Source organism: Prionailurus viverrinus, chromosome A1 (genome assembly GCF_022837055.1).
Source record: "Prionailurus viverrinus isolate Anna chromosome A1, UM_Priviv_1.0, whole genome shotgun sequence".
In the NCBI taxonomy this organism is placed as follows: domain Eukaryota; kingdom Metazoa; phylum Chordata; class Mammalia; order Carnivora; family Felidae; genus Prionailurus; species Prionailurus viverrinus.
This window is the reverse complement of record NC_062561.1, coordinates 49,205,743-49,222,923: the sequence shown is the minus strand read 5'-3', so window position 1 is coordinate 49,222,923 and position 17,181 is coordinate 49,205,743. Positions and strand designations below refer to the sequence as shown.

General features: G+C 37.7%; 1 long non-coding RNA gene across 1 annotated transcript in view; it reads right to left on the bottom strand.

The window, feature by feature from the left end:
• Positions 1-13,037: 13,037 nt before the first annotated feature.
• LOC125176761 (uncharacterized) overlaps positions 13,038-17,181 on the bottom strand; it is a 215,737-nt gene continuing 211,593 nt past the window's right edge. Inside the window, exon 3 of the long non-coding RNA XR_007156383.1 lies at positions 13,038-13,556. This is a non-coding gene — a long non-coding RNA (uncharacterized LOC125176761). The remainder of the gene's footprint in view (positions 13,557-17,181) is intronic.

Below are 17,181 nucleotides of genomic sequence, written 5' to 3'. Positions count from 1 at the left end.
ATGCCTCTTACCCATTTAGCCCATCCCCCCTCCCACACCTCCTCCAGTAAGCCTCTGTTTGTTCTCCATATTTATGAGTCTTTTATGCTTTGTCCCCCTCCCTGTTTTTATATTATTTTTGTTTCCCTTCCCTTATGTTCATCTGTTTTGTCTCTTAAAGTCCTCGTATGAGTGAAGTAATATGATTTTTGTCTTTCTCTGACTAATTTCACTTAGCATAATACCCTCCAGTTCCATCCACGTAGTTGCAAATGGCAAGATTTCATTCTTTTTGACTGCTGAGTAATACTCACAAATCAAAAAATATAAAAAAAATCAAAAATCAAAAAAATATAATCAAATATATTTTGATATATAAACAAATCAAAAAATCAAAAAATCAAAAAAAAATACACACACACACACACACACACACACACACACACACACCACATCTTCTTTATCCATTCATCCATCAGTGGACTTTTGGGCTCTTTCCATACTTTGGCTATTGTTAATAGTGCTGCTATGAACATTGGGGTGCATGTGTCTGTTCAGGCACATTTAAAAAAAATTTTTTAATATTTTCTTCATTTTTGAGAGAGAGTGGGGTGGGGGAGGGGTTGCAGAGAGAGATGAAGACACAGAATCTGAAGCAGGCTCCAGGCTCTGAGCTGTCCGCACAGAGCCCGACGCAGGGCTTGAACACCCAGACCGTGAGATCATGACCTGTGCCCAAGTCAGGTGCTTAAATGACTGAGCCACCCAGGCGCCCATAGGCACATTTTTAATATATATTATTGTACTTAATCCTCACAACAGCCAAGAGACAGGAATTGTGGGGAAAGGTTAAGAGTGCCATAAAAGCAAACACGACAATATCTCTATTAGAAAACATGTTTAATTACAAGTAAGTAGATTTGAGCTCTGGTTTCAATTCTGCTACTAACTTGAGGAATTAACTCAAGTGATTTGGCTCCTCTGGGACTTAATTTTTTCTATAAAGTGAAGGAAGGGCTTAGACTGGAAGCTGCAGCTCTGAAATTCTGTGCATATTTTTATCAAAGAATATGCATTCCAACCACTCATTTTTAAAGCTAGAATTCTTTCTTTATGTTTAAATTTTTTTAAATTTAGCTCCAAGTTAGTTAACATATGGTGTCATAATGATTTAGTGATTCATCGCTTACTTATAATACCCAGTGCTCATCCCATCAAGTGTCCTTCTTGATGTTCATTACCCCCCCCAGCCCATCCCCTCCACGCAACCCCCTGCTAGCAACCCTCAGTTTGTTCTCTGTATAAGAGTTTCTTATGGTTTGCCTCCCTCTCTTTTTTTTAATATTACTTTTGCTTCTCTTCTCCTAAGTTCATCTGTTTTGTATCTTAAATTTCACATATGAGTGAAATCATAGATTTGTCTTTCTCTGACTGACTCATTTCACATAGCATAACACGCTGTATTCCACCCCCGTTGCTGCAAATAGTAAACTTCATTCTTTTTGATCACTGAGTAATATTCCATTGTTTATATTTACCACATCTCCTTTATCCATTCATCTGTTGATAGACATTTGGGCTCTTTCCATACTTTGGTTATTGTCAAAAGTGTTGCTATAAACATTGGGGTACATATGCCCCTTAGAAACAAAAGCTAGAATTCTTGTTACTAGAGGCAGAAGTAACAAGGAGGCTTATGCATCATTGCAGAGGATGAGCTTACCTTCTCTTTACCTCTAAGCAGGGAAGTTCCCCTTTGCCCACCCACCTTGGCCCAAGAGAAGGGCAATGAGTTACCTGGTCATATTTTACATTGGAAATAGTCTCTTGTGGCCTCCCTTCCTCCTTCCTGTTGTTAATGGTCAGTATTTGACTTCCAGATAAGACATTGGAAAGGTACTGCCGTAAGACTAAACTTCAAAATATACATAATTTGGATGAGAATGGTAGAAATGTAAGAGGGGCACCTGGGTGGCTCCAGGGTCTGAGCTGTCAGCACAGAGCCCGACGCAGGGCTTGAACCCACAGACCATGAGATCATGACCTGTGCCCAAGTCAGGCGCTCAAATGACTGAGCCACCCAAGCCCCCCCTAGGCACATTTGAGCGTCCAAGGTGAGTGTCCAGCTTCAGCTCAGGTCATGATATCACAGCGTGTGAGTTCGAGCCCCGTGTTAGACTCTGTGCTGACAGCTCAGAGCCTGGAACCTGCTTCAGATTCTGTGTCTCCCTCTCTCTCTGCCTCTCCTCTGCTTATACTCTGTCTCTGTCTCTCAAAAATAAATAAACATTAAAAAAAACTGTTTTAGATATGTAAGAAATAAATCACTGGAAACTAGGAAGAATGTCAACCAGAAATTGATATGTTTAGAATGACTGAGGAGACATCGTTGGCCGACTAACATGTCAGAGAAGTCGTGCTGTATAATAACTCCACACACTCCAAATCTAGGAGTGACAGTAGGCTGCAAGGCAACCACAAATACTACAGAAACAGTAGAGGCTCCCTCTGAGATGTGGCCAGACAAGCCCACGGTGGGGCAGGGTTTTCTGCAGAGAGAAGTGTACCTAGTGTGTATAAAACTTTGAGCTGAGTGCTTTTTAACATCCTCTTTTCTAGACAACAAAGTTATTTTCAGTTATAATCATGAACTAAAGCAAATTATAATAATGACCGGGAACAAAATCCCAGGTATGAAAATTTCCTTTTATTAACTTTGCCGTATAGTTTTTCCCATAAAAATGAACTAATTAGTTAAAGACAAATAAATACTACAATATCAAAAGAGAAAATAAGCAATGGAGCAAAACTTGGAAATAAAATATAAACCTACGTATTCACCTGTTGGTAATGCAAGAAACTGTAAAGACTTCTACAAATTAGTAGATTACATTAATTACAATTTGAAATGCTCTTTCAAATGAAGCAACAGATATATAGATATATCTAGATATATCTAGATATCCATATAGATATATCCATATACCCATATAGATATATCTAGATACCCATATAGATATATCTAGATATATATGGAAAATCTTAAACATACAAATAGGTTTTGCAGATATTTATAAAAATCTCATTTTTTTTTTAAAAATTTTTTTTTCAACGTTTATTTATTTTTGGGACAGAGAGAGACAGAGCATGAACAGGGGAGGGGCAGAGAGAGAGGGAGACACAGAATCGGAAACAGGCTCCAGGCTCTGAGCCATCAGCTCAGAGCCCGACGCGGGGCTCGAACTCCCGGACCGCGAGATCGTGACCTGGCTGAAGTCGGACGCTTAACCGACTGCGCCACCCAGGCGCCCCTATAAAAATCTCATTTTTACAATAAATTCTAAGACTTGCTGTGCCATCCATGTCTTTGTTTCTTCAGAATTTATTTTAGCAGCCCTCAAATCTCTCTGCAAACAAAAAAAATCTCCACTAAAATGGCTTTCCCAGAAAATTCATCACGTTCTGTTTCTTCCAATTTATGATCACTATGCTCTCTTGTTCACTTCGTATCTACCATTTAAATGCAGGAATATCTAGTTCCTCGGGAGTTGGAAAACTCCCCAAGCAAGCTCAAATGATTGTGAACTTTTACAAATTTACTCTTCAAACAAGCACATGTAGTTAATCTCTGTGCATTAGGAGCCGACTGTGTAATTTGGAGTTCTCTGAAATACCTTCCAAAGAGAATATAATGTTTATACTAATTTGAAGCCATGCATATGTTATTAAAACTCAACTATGGAGATTGTTTAGAATTTAAACCCACAAACGATTTTTTAGGAGAGAATTTTATCTTTAACATTATTTAAACTTGCTGATACACAGGGATAATAAAAAGATCAATGTCATTATTTTGTTGCTGACAGTCCATGCACACTGTTAATTGCCAGGCTGGCCACTCCACCTCAGTCACCTCTTCCAAAAGTCACCACTTCCAAAAGCTAAATGTCGGCTTATATCAGGGCTTCTCCAGAAATAAGTGAATCCTGGTGCTCTGAACTAAAGAAGGGAACACTGGATGGGGTGCCTGGGTGGCTCAGTTGGTTGAGCATCCGACTTCAACTCAGGTCATGATATCGTGGTTTGTGAGTTCGAGCCCCGTGTTGGGTTCTGTGCTGACAGCTCAGAGCTTGGAGCCTGCTTCAGATTCTGTGTCTCCTCTTTTCTCTGCCCCTCCCCTGCTCATTCTCTCTCTCTCTCTCTCTCTCTCTCTCTCTCTCTCTCTGTCAGTAATAAATAAATGTTAAAAAAAATTTTTTTTTAAATGGTAAAGAAGGGAACACTGGAGAAGTTAGTATAATTTAGTCTTTCATATCAGGTTTCTGTGAGAAGCAAGGAAGTGATTTTTTTCAAATATTCATATTAAGGTATAAAAGTAAAATTTAAAAAGGGGACCTTGAAAATAAAATGTAAAACCCAAAGCCCAACCCTAATAGAGTAAGAAGTTGCTTTAGGACAGAAATGGCATTCCATTTGTGGGGAGAAGAATTATGTGCTGAGGCAACTATATATATATATATATATATATATATATATATATATACACACACACACACACACACACACATATATATATATATGTACACACATATATGTATACAAAAATTTTATATATATAAGATAAACATGGTCCCTTCTTTATTCTATACACAAAAATGAATTCTAGGTAACCTAAAGAGTTAAATGTGTAAAGATTTAAAAAAACACAGACACAAATCAAGAAGAAAATACAGATGAATTTTTATATGCTATTGGGTTGAGAAAGCAATTTCAAGGCATAAAATCAAAGATAGAAACCATAAAGGAAAGGACTGACATAGTCAATGGCATAAAAATTAAGTTTTTATACTTTAAAACAAACCATAAATAAAATTAAAAGGCAAATGGATCCTGGGGGAAAAAAATACATTGTGTCACATATGATTGAAAAAGACCTCTCACAAATCAGTAAGAAAAAAAAAAAGAAGAAAAATCCTTGATGAAAAATGGACAAAGAACATGAAAAGGCAATTTACAAAAACAGAAATGTGAATGTCTGAAAAACAAAATTAGTTCATCATTACATAAATGAAAATAGGCAAATAAAGCAATGACACATTGTACTCCTCAATTTGGAATTTGTTACTCTATCCAGTGTTGACGAGGGATCAGCAATATGAGTATTTTTGATAGAGTGTAACAAATTAAATCATCCTTTTGGGTGCTGCAGCACAAATCGAAAGCTTGAAAAATGTGGGGCACCTGGGTTGCTCAGTCGGTTGAGCATCCAACTCTTAATTTCAGCTCAGGTCATGATCTCACAGTTCATGGGTTCGAGCCCTGCATCAGGCTCTGGGCTGAGAGCGTGGAGCCTGCTTGGAATTCTCTGTTTCTCTCCCTCCCTCTCTGCCCCTCCCCAATTTGTGTGTGCATGCACATGTACTCTCTCTCTCTCTCTCTCTCTCTCTCTCTCTCTCTCAAAAATTAATTTTTTAAAAAGCTTGAAAAATGTGACCTGTGACTCCATGTACAGGAATGTACACAGGGAAATAATTAGAGATACACAAAAGAATTTATGTATAAAAATCTTCATTTTATTGTTATGCTTAATATGAATACAGATATCATCTAAATAACCAGAGAATGTTAAATAAATTATAATGTATCCATTAGTAACATACCAAGCAGTCATTTAAAAAAACCAAAAAGATCAGAATATTAAAGCATATTATTATATTTTTAAAAGTTCGTAATGCAATGTTAAGTTGAAAAAGCAGGATAATAAACTTTGTATACAAGATAATTTCAATTTTTAATAAACAAGATGATTCCCTTTTTAAGTGTTGGCTAGTTTAGTTATTGTGATTATAGGTGTTTTGTTTTCATCCTCTACAATTACCTGTATTTTCTACATGTTCTACAATGATCATATAATACTTTCATGATACAAAATAAAACAGAGACACCTGGGTGGCTAAGTCGGCTAAGCGTCTGACTCTTGATTTCAGCTCAGGTCATGATCAAGCCCCAGGTAGGGCTCCACCCTGACATCTCAGATCCTGCTTGGGATTTTCTCTCTCTTTCCCTTTTCCTGCCCCTCCTTGACTCATGCTCACTCTCTCACTCTCTCTCTCTCTCTCTCTCTCTCAAAAAAAAAACAAAAAAACAAAAAAATCAAAATTAAACAATGAAGTTGTTAGAAGGAGAAGAAAAAGGACTAAATTTGGAATAATTCCACGGGCTGTAACTGACACCCCTGCCCCTCAACCCCAAGGCCTTTTTTTTTTTTTAGAGGGAGCAATCTGGGGAAGAGGCAGAAAGAGAGGGAAAGAGAAAGAATCTCAAGCAGGCTCCATGTGCCAGCACAGAACCCGATGAGGGACTCGAACTCAGGAACTGAGATCATGATCCGAGCTGAAATCTAGAGTTGGATGCTTAACCAGCTGATCCACCCAGGTGCCTCCCACAAGGACTTCTTTATGGGGGAGAGGCAGCTTCCACCAGGTTCCCTTCCCTCCAGGCTAAGTACACTAAAGGCTTGGTTCCTGGTGATTTGTTAATAAAATCATTGTGTAAAGCGATATGATTCAAAATATCTCTTCCCCTAGATGCTCCAATTGAGATAAGAACCTGTTGTACATTGAATGGAGTCCCTCTGAAATTCACATTTTTACTAACCTCTAGTACCTCAGTATGTGACCTTATCTGAAAATAGGATGGTTGCAGATGTAATTAGTTGAGCTATAGTGAGGGCCTCACTAGAACAGGGTGGGTCCCCCAGTGCACTCTGACTGGTATCCTTATAAAAAGGGGAAATTTGGACTCAGAGACACTAAGAGTGAGGACAATGTGAAGGCATTCAGGAAGAACGCCGCATGAAGGTGGAGGCACAGATTGGCATGATGCTTCTACAATCCAAGGAAAGCCAAAGATTGCCAGCCAACCACCAGAAGGTAGGAAAGAAGAATGGAAAAGATGGTACCTCATAGCTCCCAGAAAGAACCAACCGTGCCAACACCTCGATTGTGGACTTCTAGAATTGTATTTATTGTCTCCAGAATTGTGAGACAATAAACTTCTGTTTTGAAGCCACCCAGTTTGTGGTACTTTGTTATGGAAGCCCTAGAAACCTAACATAGACCCAAAGCACTTAATTTTTTTTTAGTTTATTTATTTATTTATTTATTTATTTATTTATTTATTTATTTTGAGAGAGAGAGAGAGAGAGAGAGAGAGAGAGCGCACAAGTGAGGGAGGAGCAGAGAGAAGGAGAAACAGAATCCCAAGCAGGCTCCGCGCCATCAGCACAGAGCCCGATGCAGGGCTTGAACTCAGGAACTGCAAGATCAGGATCTGAGCTGAGATCGAGAGTGGAATGCTTAACTGACTGAGCCACCCAGGTTGCCCCTAGACCCAAGCATTTTAAATTTTGATCAGGTGTTTTTTTCTCTAAAAGCTGAAACAATACTGGGAAGCAGTTACTGTTTTATTCAGGGGTAATAATTTTATGGTCTTTTGCAAATGTAAAGCACAAAACCCACCCTGCAAGGGAGAGACCCAAGATCAAGGGGCTAAAGCCCTCGGCAGAATAACAGTAAGTTGGCCTTTGCTGGGGATGGAGTTGTATACCTACAAGTATTTTTCACCCAGAAACATGCATTTCTCTCAAGTGGTTGGGGGTGAACTCATGGTAGAGGAATAATAATTGGAGGAGGGTCACTTTGGAAGAAGGCTTCTATACCTGCAGGTCCCCAGGTTGTGGACAACAGGCTGAGGAAGAAAGGTGGTCCTGCCTAGGAGACCTTGGATCGTAGACTGAGAAGGGCTATTTAAAGTTTCCAGCTCTGTTCTCCCTGAATTGCAAATCTTTTCTGTTATTCCCCAGGCCTTCAGAAAAATCTTCTTAAGGATTATAGGCTCACTTATCACCATGGGGCATCTGAGGCCAGAGAATGTAATCTGCAGGGGAGAGACGGGAAAGGACTAATAGCCAGTTGAGAGAATCCAGTGTCGAGACCACAGGGTTGACGGGCACAAAAGCCATGTTGTGGTCTAGGGACACTTGGTTGGCTAAAGTGGTAGGTGGCCACCAGGACAGATTTGGCAAACATATCAGCTTTCCCAAGGGATATTCAGGAAACACCTGAGGAATAAAACTGGTAAAAACCTGGACTTCTTGAATTCTGGCAAGAAGGGACTTACAGTGTTCTTTTTTAGATAATTATTATGAAGGCTTAAAACTGAGCAAGTGTAGGACATACTCCTTTTGAATACTATGCCAGATGCTGAAATTTTTCAAGAAGTTCATGCTTTCGGCATTTTCTTTTCAACCTCTTTCCATAGATTTGGCATCAGATCTGCAAAGTTACAGGAACAATAGTATTCCACTAATATTTTGGATTATGGATTTTATTCTGAAATATTGCTACCATTAACAAAAAATAAGCTTAGCCAAATAATGATAATTAGCATTTCTCCATGCAGCGCACATTGTTTGATTAAATAGATGTATGTCAAACAGGTTCCCATCTGTATGTCCCCAACCACAGCTCCACTCCAAGTCACCACAATCTCTGATAGGTTTCCTGCATCTTTTTAAAATTTTCCTTTAGTCCATTTTCCTTCCATCAGTTAACTAAAAATTTAACTATGTAACTGCCCATTTAAAGTTCTTCGACCCTTTCCCAAAGAAAAAGAACCAAATTTGTCAGCAACTTGGTACTGCCTGTATCTCCTGCTCTATCTGGGGATTCTTTTCCCCAGAAGTTTAGCCTAATTCCTATTTTCCCTTCAGGTCTTAAATTTAATATCCCTTTCTCGAGGGAGGCTTTACTCATCCTGAATCTAAGTCAGCTGCCTAAATCATTACTGTCTTTAATTTTCTTCAATGAAAACTATACTTCCTAATTATATATTATTTATTTGTATAATATTGATCTTCCCCACTTTTAAGTACTATGAAGGCATTGTTAGACAACAGAAATTCAACTGAGTAATTTAAAAGATTGGCTTTATTAAGCAATTTGTGAACCGGACAGCATCTCAGCCAGCAAACAGAAAGGAGCTCCTTTGAGCTGTAGAACAGGAAAGGATTTTAAAGGCAGAGAGGGAGTGGAAAAACGGAAATTATTAGCAAAGAATATATTGTTTTAGTCAAGGTTGTCTTCCAAAGGGGGGAGGAAGGGGTCTATCAGTAAATTTCCTACTGCTGACCAGGAAATTCCATGTTGACTGATTAAAGGTTACGTTCCTGGGTGGAGGTTGAAACTGCTCTTAGGTTAGGTATTCAGTGTTGGTTTGCTGACCTGAGGCCTTAACATCAGTGGCTCCATGGTGGACTGGTGGTTTTCTTTTCAGCACAGATTATCCTTCTATCGGGCTACACTCTGTCCAAAGTTTCTAACATGATTTCTGGTATATCATAGGTGTATTATAGATGCTTAATAAATACTTGATGAATGAGAAGGTAGAGACTCTTGATGAATTCTGTATTAAAGGAAACATGCATATATAATAAATACTTGTAAGGCCAACATTCGTTTTTCAAACAGGGGTGAGATCTGTCTATATGCTTAAAGACAACAAATAGAGCAAATCTTTAAGCCTAGAATATTTCGACTTCCCAGAAACTATGCTGGCAAAGCTCCTCAACCCTTCTGCCATTTGGAGGAAATAAGAATAGCTGGAATCTATTGTAATGATACACTTGACTGAAAGTCACCCAGAATTTTATTCTTCTACCTCTAGATCTTGTTTGGACATGATTTTATAATTTGTTCTTCACCTTTAAGTAAGCTTCAGTGTCTCCTCTAAATTTCTTTACTCCCTAAGGAAAAAAAAAAAAAGAATCCCTTGTTCTCGTTAACTTCAATGAGGTATACAACTCTGAGCCCCAGTTTTCTCATGAATCAAATGGAAATAACATCCAACTTCCTAACAGACGGAGCTATTTGGAGGACTCAGCTATTAGTTATTGAAAATGTAAAAACTCTCATTTCACAACACATATCAAAATGTTAGGCACAGAACTGTTTAATAAATACTACTGATATACAAGGCTAAATGTTGCATTTTCAAAGAGTTTATCTAAGAGGGTATCACTAGTGTTTGTATGCATACACCTGTCAGTAAGCTTCAACCTGTGATCAGATAGGAAGTCTAGGAATGTAGAGAAAAAAATATGAAGAAAAAACACACAAACCAAGTTTGGTTAATAAATTAAAAGCAATAAATTTATTCAGGTAGAAATAAATTACCAACTCCAATTTGATGCATTGTATTTCTTACATTTATGCAGGTTCCCTTATATACAGTCATAGTTTTCAATTTTGACAATTTTATTAGTAATACTGAAAGATTTTAAACTATCATTACATTTAATCTTCTTCCTAAAGCTCCTTGTTTCCTTGGCAGTAAAGACATAAATTGTCATTGCCTCTTCCTATTGAACTTTGAAGAATAAAATTCTTTTTGCTTAGCTAACCTAAATCAGCCATGTAATGTAGCCCCTTTGGGTAATAATTATACCTGAAATATGTACCTGAGTAGAAGAAAGAAAAACATCTCAATTCTAGCTTCTTTTCATTTAGTTTTATGATAACTGATTTATGTATTTCTTGGGTTTCCTATTATTCAACAGGAATATACCTCTCCGCCTCCCAAGATATTTGCAAATATACGCCAGTGAGTTCTCTAGTCACTGCCTGTTCCCTCACGCCCAATTTTAATTTTTAATAAATTAGCATAGAGCCCATGACATGCCATTATTTGGTACTTTTTTCTAATAAATATATTATTAAATCAGCTTAGAAATAGCAAAATTAAATTTAGTAAATAGCACTCTAAATGTGCTGCCAAGAGTCCTACATCATTTCACTTCAGCCCTAATGTCAAAAGAATTTATGTCCTCAAAATATTTTTACTCATTGTAATTTTTTTCACATCACCATCAATAACTTAGAAAATTACTATTGATAAAGGCATTTTATGCTTATTGGGAAAACAGTTCCCCATTGAAACATAAAAAGAAACTCCAGGTCAGTTTCAAGGTTCTTTTCATTTTTTTAATGAGAATATAAAAGGTTTGAGTCTTCTGCAAAATATTAAAACATGATTTTGGGTTTTCTCACAGCTGGTTTTGACACTGAAAAGACAGGCAATCAGATGCTTCATCAGGGCAATTTATTTGGTGTATCAAGATATCCCCTGACAGTGAAGGGGAATTTTTGTAATTAACCTATACTATGTCATAAGCCTCTTTCTTCCTCCCTTCCTCCCTCCCTCCTTTCCTTCTTTTCCTTCCTTTCCTCTTTTCTCTCTCCCCATCTCTCTCTCTGTCTGTCTCTGCCTCTCTCTCATTAATCAACTTGGATGACTAAATAATAGCAATAACAAACACCCTTTTAAATTATATCACTTTTCTTCCTCCAGATTGATGGGCTGTATGTGTGCTCTCAGGTTTTCCCCCCTTATCCTGCTTAATTGAAAAAGAAATCTTCATCTGTGTGCAGTCAAGGAAGGAGAGATGCTGTTCCTTTTCCAGATTGTAGCCACTGATGGAGTCATGTTCTATGTATACAGATGTGGCTAAAATTCTCTCTGTGTAATCTGTGCACACTTTTTTTCTTTTATTTTTTGCTTTTAGGCCAATTCAATACTTATGAAGTATATCAGTGCTTATATTTATTAAAACAATGCATACCCATTGTAAAGATTTAGTAAATGTAACACAATAAATACAAAAAAGAACATGGTCATAATCCTACCTACAGGCAAACAACTTTTGAAACTTCTCTTGATATATAAATGGGGAGTACAAATATCCAGAATACAAAATGTTTTCTGCTATATATTTTTAAATGCTATTTTTTATATTAAGACACTCCTTTTGTCTACTGACAAAAACTTCAATGTATTCAACTCGATGTAAGCTCGTTCCAATCAGTTCTTAAGAGTCAATGCAGTATTTTCTCAGAAAAATTAAAAATCTTCAATCAATTAGCTTTTACCCCTCTTCTTTATCTCTAGAATTATACCTGTTTTGGTTTGGCTCAAGTGGTACCGTACTGGGAAGATATGGGTCCTCTCCCATGTCATCTGTTCACACACATTTGTTTGTTTCCATGTATTTGTGTTGGTCTTTAATGAGATGCCCTATAGGCCAGCTAGTCTTCTTTTATTAGTCCATGACTTCTACACCCTCCTCTTTCCAACATCAAGGACTTTTGACTCTCCGGTTGACTCTCAGCTATATCCATACCCTATCTGAGGGATACAGAAAACAATTGGCCACTCTCCTAAAACTCTGTGGAGCTGCCTGAAACCCATCTGCTTAGGTAACTTCTGTGCCACAGTGACTCAACATCTTAGACATCATGCTGAACACAGGGATGCTCTATAAGGCTTACCCACTCCCCAGTACTCTCCAAAACACAAGACATAGGTACCTTCTGCACCCTGCACCTCCCTGCTCCAAGCATAATTGAGGTTCTGGAGCTCTACCTAGTTATAGCTCAGTTCTTAGGGGAGTCTTAGATTGTCTTAAGGGAGTGATAGCTTCTCAACACAAGTTTCTAAACTAAAGTCCACATCCTCTCCAGTACTCCCCCATTTTGGACAACCCTTACCTAATGTCCAGGGATAAGCTCTGATTGTATTTCCAAACTATTAGTTATAGAAGCAACTAAATGTCTTCCAGTCTTAGCCTTTTAGAAATATAATATTATGACCCTTACAGGTCAAAAGCCCTGATGTTCAAGAGTATGTCTCTGCTATGAGTCTCAAGAGTCTACTTTAGATCTCAGAAGCCAAGGTATTGACATTTTGTCCTCTATATTCAATATAAAATCTCCCCTGAGACATTGCTTATTAATGAATTTATAGGGGAAAGGTAACAGCAAAAGGAGAAATAGATTGTATTGCACAGAGAACTTCAGTTAACATAATAGAATTCCTTCTTTCTTTCTTTTCTTTCTTTCTTTCTTTCTTTCTTTCTTTTCTTTTCTTTTCTTTTCTTTTTTTCTTTCCTTTCCACCTGACTAATTATTTATCTTTCTATAAAGATTTATTTTTCCTCTTCAGAATTCACACATGTCCATTGCTCTTATTTTCTCAGAATTCTGCAGTTTTTCCACTTTGGTTGAAGCTGTACTTCAGCAAATGTCTAAAACATTTCTTCTGTCTACACTATCTTGAATTATTCCACTTTCCCAACCATTGAGTTCACTGGGTACCTTGTTTGTTCCCCCAAATCATAAAACTTGAGATAAAATATGGGCATTTTTTTTCAAAGATAGTAGATTAGTTATTTTGTAACAAATCAGAACATCAGAATAGGCTCTTCTTTTCTTTTTTCTTTTCTTTTTTGAGGCAAGAGGGTGGTATCGTACCTGTCGCTCACAGTGGCAAAACTACTCAAATTTACTGTAATACCTGAGATAGACTTGTGCTTTAACAACCCCTTAAGCATTTGTCAGGATCTTGAAGTAAAAATTCTTCAGTGTCCTCATAACTGGTTCTTCTTTCTCTCTTATTGCTAACTCCTTAATTAGTCCAGGTCTCTGTAATCATCACGTAGATCAGGAGTCTGCAAACTTGTTCTGCAAAGGATTAGATAGTAGATATTTTAGAGTTTGCATGCTGTCTAGTCTCTGTCACAACTACTCAACACTTCTGTGGGAGAGCAAGCAAAAGTCAACAGAGAAAATTCATAAATGAATGAGTGTGGCTATGATCTACATAAACTTTACTTACAAAAATAAGCAGGAATTGGTCCCCTGTTTTAGTCTACCTGGCCTGCATCTAAAAATATCCTCTTTTCCACTCATTTTGGCTTTTCTGACATATTAATCTTTGGAGGACACAGCCTCACATGCTGACATGACACAGCTTAAGTCTATACTTATTTCTAGGCCTGGCATTTAAGACCTTCTGCAGTCTGACTGTTAGAAAGGGAAGGAAACTGGAACTGAGAAGAACACAGTGTTGGGAAAACTAATCTAACCATAGGTTGTGGTTTGGTGAGGACAGTCCTCTCAGGGTTCACAAAAGATACAGAAACTTCAGGCATAAACCAGGTCACTGTCAGTGCTGGCTTACCTTTCTAGTAATGTTGGACACCAGTGGGGCAGATCCAGATGGTGGTCAAACACTGGTGGCCAGGGGGAATCACATGCAGTTTTTTCTCTATATTAGAGGGCCTCAGCCAGGAGTCCAAAGGGACAGGAGCAGGCTATCATATAGTCAGTGAGCCAGGCACTCAGCAGGTTTATCATCAATTCACAGTCAAGCCAAAGCTTTGTTTCTAGGCAACTGGATACCATCCAAATGGCTAGAGTTTGTGGCAGAGCAAGGGACCAGATACGTAATAAGCTAACCAACACGACTGACTAAAGAGTTAGGAGCAAAGAGAAACCTAGTCTTATCAAAGAGCAGACACTGTAAAAATCTGTAATAATTCAAAAAGATAAAATTGGTTGCAGTACCATAAAGGGAGGGCTGCTTGGTGCTGGGTAAGACCTTCCTAGGAACTACCCCAGGTAGGTAAGTCACTTCAGGGGAGCTGCCCTCTGCAATGAATGTCAATCTCACCTTCTTGATGGTGGTCAGAGAAACAAGAGATAAGAAACTGAAAAACTCTAACTAATATTCACCCAAGACCAGGAAAGACATGTCTTGCTTTAGCAAGTGTTCAGCTGCAGTCTGGCTTTAAGACAAATCAAATAATGTTCAAAGACCACTTTATTAAGTCATCTTGAAAAATCACTATCATAGACACCATATATTTATCATCTATATGAGCAATTAATGTTTGCCTGTGGAAAGAACTAAATAGAAAATCAAATCATAATTAGATGATAACTAGGTAAGCATAGAATCAGTACAGGGGTGATTTGATATATAAATTGTTTAATCACGTTAGGATAAAATAATGTAAAACACATCCAGGTCCCCATAAAAATATTTTTATTGTGAATGGGTCCAGAACATTCTGTGCTCATTGCCTACAGTTCTTTGCATCTCTCTTCATAAGAGGAATGCCCTTCTTCAGAAGGAAGCATTTAAGTTTCAAAGGGTAATTAGGACCATCCATTTCCTTGACTATTTTGGGATTAACATTGCTAAAATTTATTTTCTGCACTTCTCCTTTTTCTGTATTTCTATGACTGGTCAATTTTTATTTTGATAAATGTAGTCTTTTTTTTTAATTTATATAGACAACCAAGTTATAATCAAATCTTGTCAACATGGGAACCAGTCTTTACCTTTCCCACAACTTTGCTTATCTCTGTTCTGCCTTATTACCTAACATTTCAAGTCTCAAGGAATATTATCTTTTATTAATTTCCAAGATAGTAAAAGTCCTCACATGCTGTCAAATGGAATACCATGAAATAAAAACTACAGAGGCCCACAAAGGCATATGCTAAATACATTGGATGCTTTATCTGGTTGACAGAAATAGACACATAGGGGCCCAGCTGTTGGAGGCTGGATCAGTAGATCTTGTCAAAATAATTTAATTCTAAGACTCACTACATCAAGGTCTACTTCCCTCCTCAATTTGTATTGGCTTAGGAACAGATGTGAAACTAAACCTATACAGTCAATTGTTAGAGGTAGGGTAGAAGAGAGTACAGAAGGTGTATGTCAGAAGATCCTGCTTCTGGGCAGCTGGTGAAAACAGAGGTCACATGGCACCAAATCCCAGCCATGAGGCATAATGGGAGCCCTCAGTGGGAAGAACATGAGTAAATATTGGCCAGGGTGAAGACACAGGGAAGCTGAATAATACTCCAGGGAGCTGAAAGCCGGGAACACAGTTTGGAATATTAGCTACACAAAAGGAAAAACCGAAAGAGAAGAATAAAAGAATGTAGCAGTAAGTATCTATGAACAGACTAATTAATATTCTGAGGGCTTCAATCATAGGTTGTTTAACCATGGGCAAGTCACTAACACCAGCTCATTTAAAAAATGGAGACAATAAAACTAACTCACAAGATTATTATAAGATAGTGCATATAAAGTGCTTATTATAATATCTGATACATGGAATACACCAATAAAATCGACTGGCCTCTTCTCTAGTACAGGAGATTCTTAACCTGGAATCTGGTCTCAAGGAGAATCATAACTGGGTGTCCAAAAGTGTATAAACCCCTTCAGATTGTTTTCAAAACTGTGTGTGTGTACATGCAAACTTTTCTAATAGGGTTTATATCTTTTATCTGATTTTCAAGAATGCCTGTGACTAGAAAAGGTTGAGAAACACTGTACTAGTGCACAGAGGTAAGAGATGATGTCCTCATCTCACTTATTAGTGGAGAAAATGTGGTCCTTGCATATGAACAGGCCAGTTTCCCAATGATTCAGACTGGGTAGGATGATACCTCAGGGAAACAGCCCTTTAATTCTGACAGCTGGCCATGGCAACTGTGCTTGGGAGGGAAGAGTTATCACAGAGCAAAGAATTCTTTGGTTGACTCAATTCCCCACTTAGATCTGGCCATGCATTGAAACTTTGCTCTCCTTTCTGCTTTTCCTTCCATCAATGCCTAAACTGTCCTCCTGCTTTGAGCCTGCCTTTCTATTCTCGGATGACAAATGCTATTACACTTAGTCTGACTCTCCCTGGGCAGAAAACAAGAAGGTGGTCACTGTGATAGAAATGAAGCAATTCCAAACAGCATTCTCTTCCTCCTCCTCCTTTTCAGATGATCTCTTTTGCCAATATTTATCAAGTAGAACATATTTAACACCAGAATGTTGGTCGAGGATTATGCTAGTAAAGTGGATGCCTTCATTTATGATGAAAACAGTGGTGACAAAGAATATTCTGTATACTGTCAGTTACAATATCTGGATCTATTTGACAAGGTAGAAGTAACATTTAGAGATACTGAAAAGGAGACTTTGCACTTATACAAAATAAAGAGCAGGCCTTGAATAACCTATCTACCAATTTTTGAAATGATAAAAATCAATAATTATTCTGTATACACTGTGAAGATACACTGTGAAGACTCTGTATATTGAGATATAAAATACGTTTTCTGTAAATTAAAAAAATAAGTCAATATAAGTTCTTTCTTTGTCAAAGTTAATCTTTCTAGATAAATAGGGAAACACAGAATTAATAAATATGCAAAAGATCATAACTCTGGTCCTCTTAACATATTCATGAGCCAATTAAGAAAATATGGCTACATTCTATTATTGGTG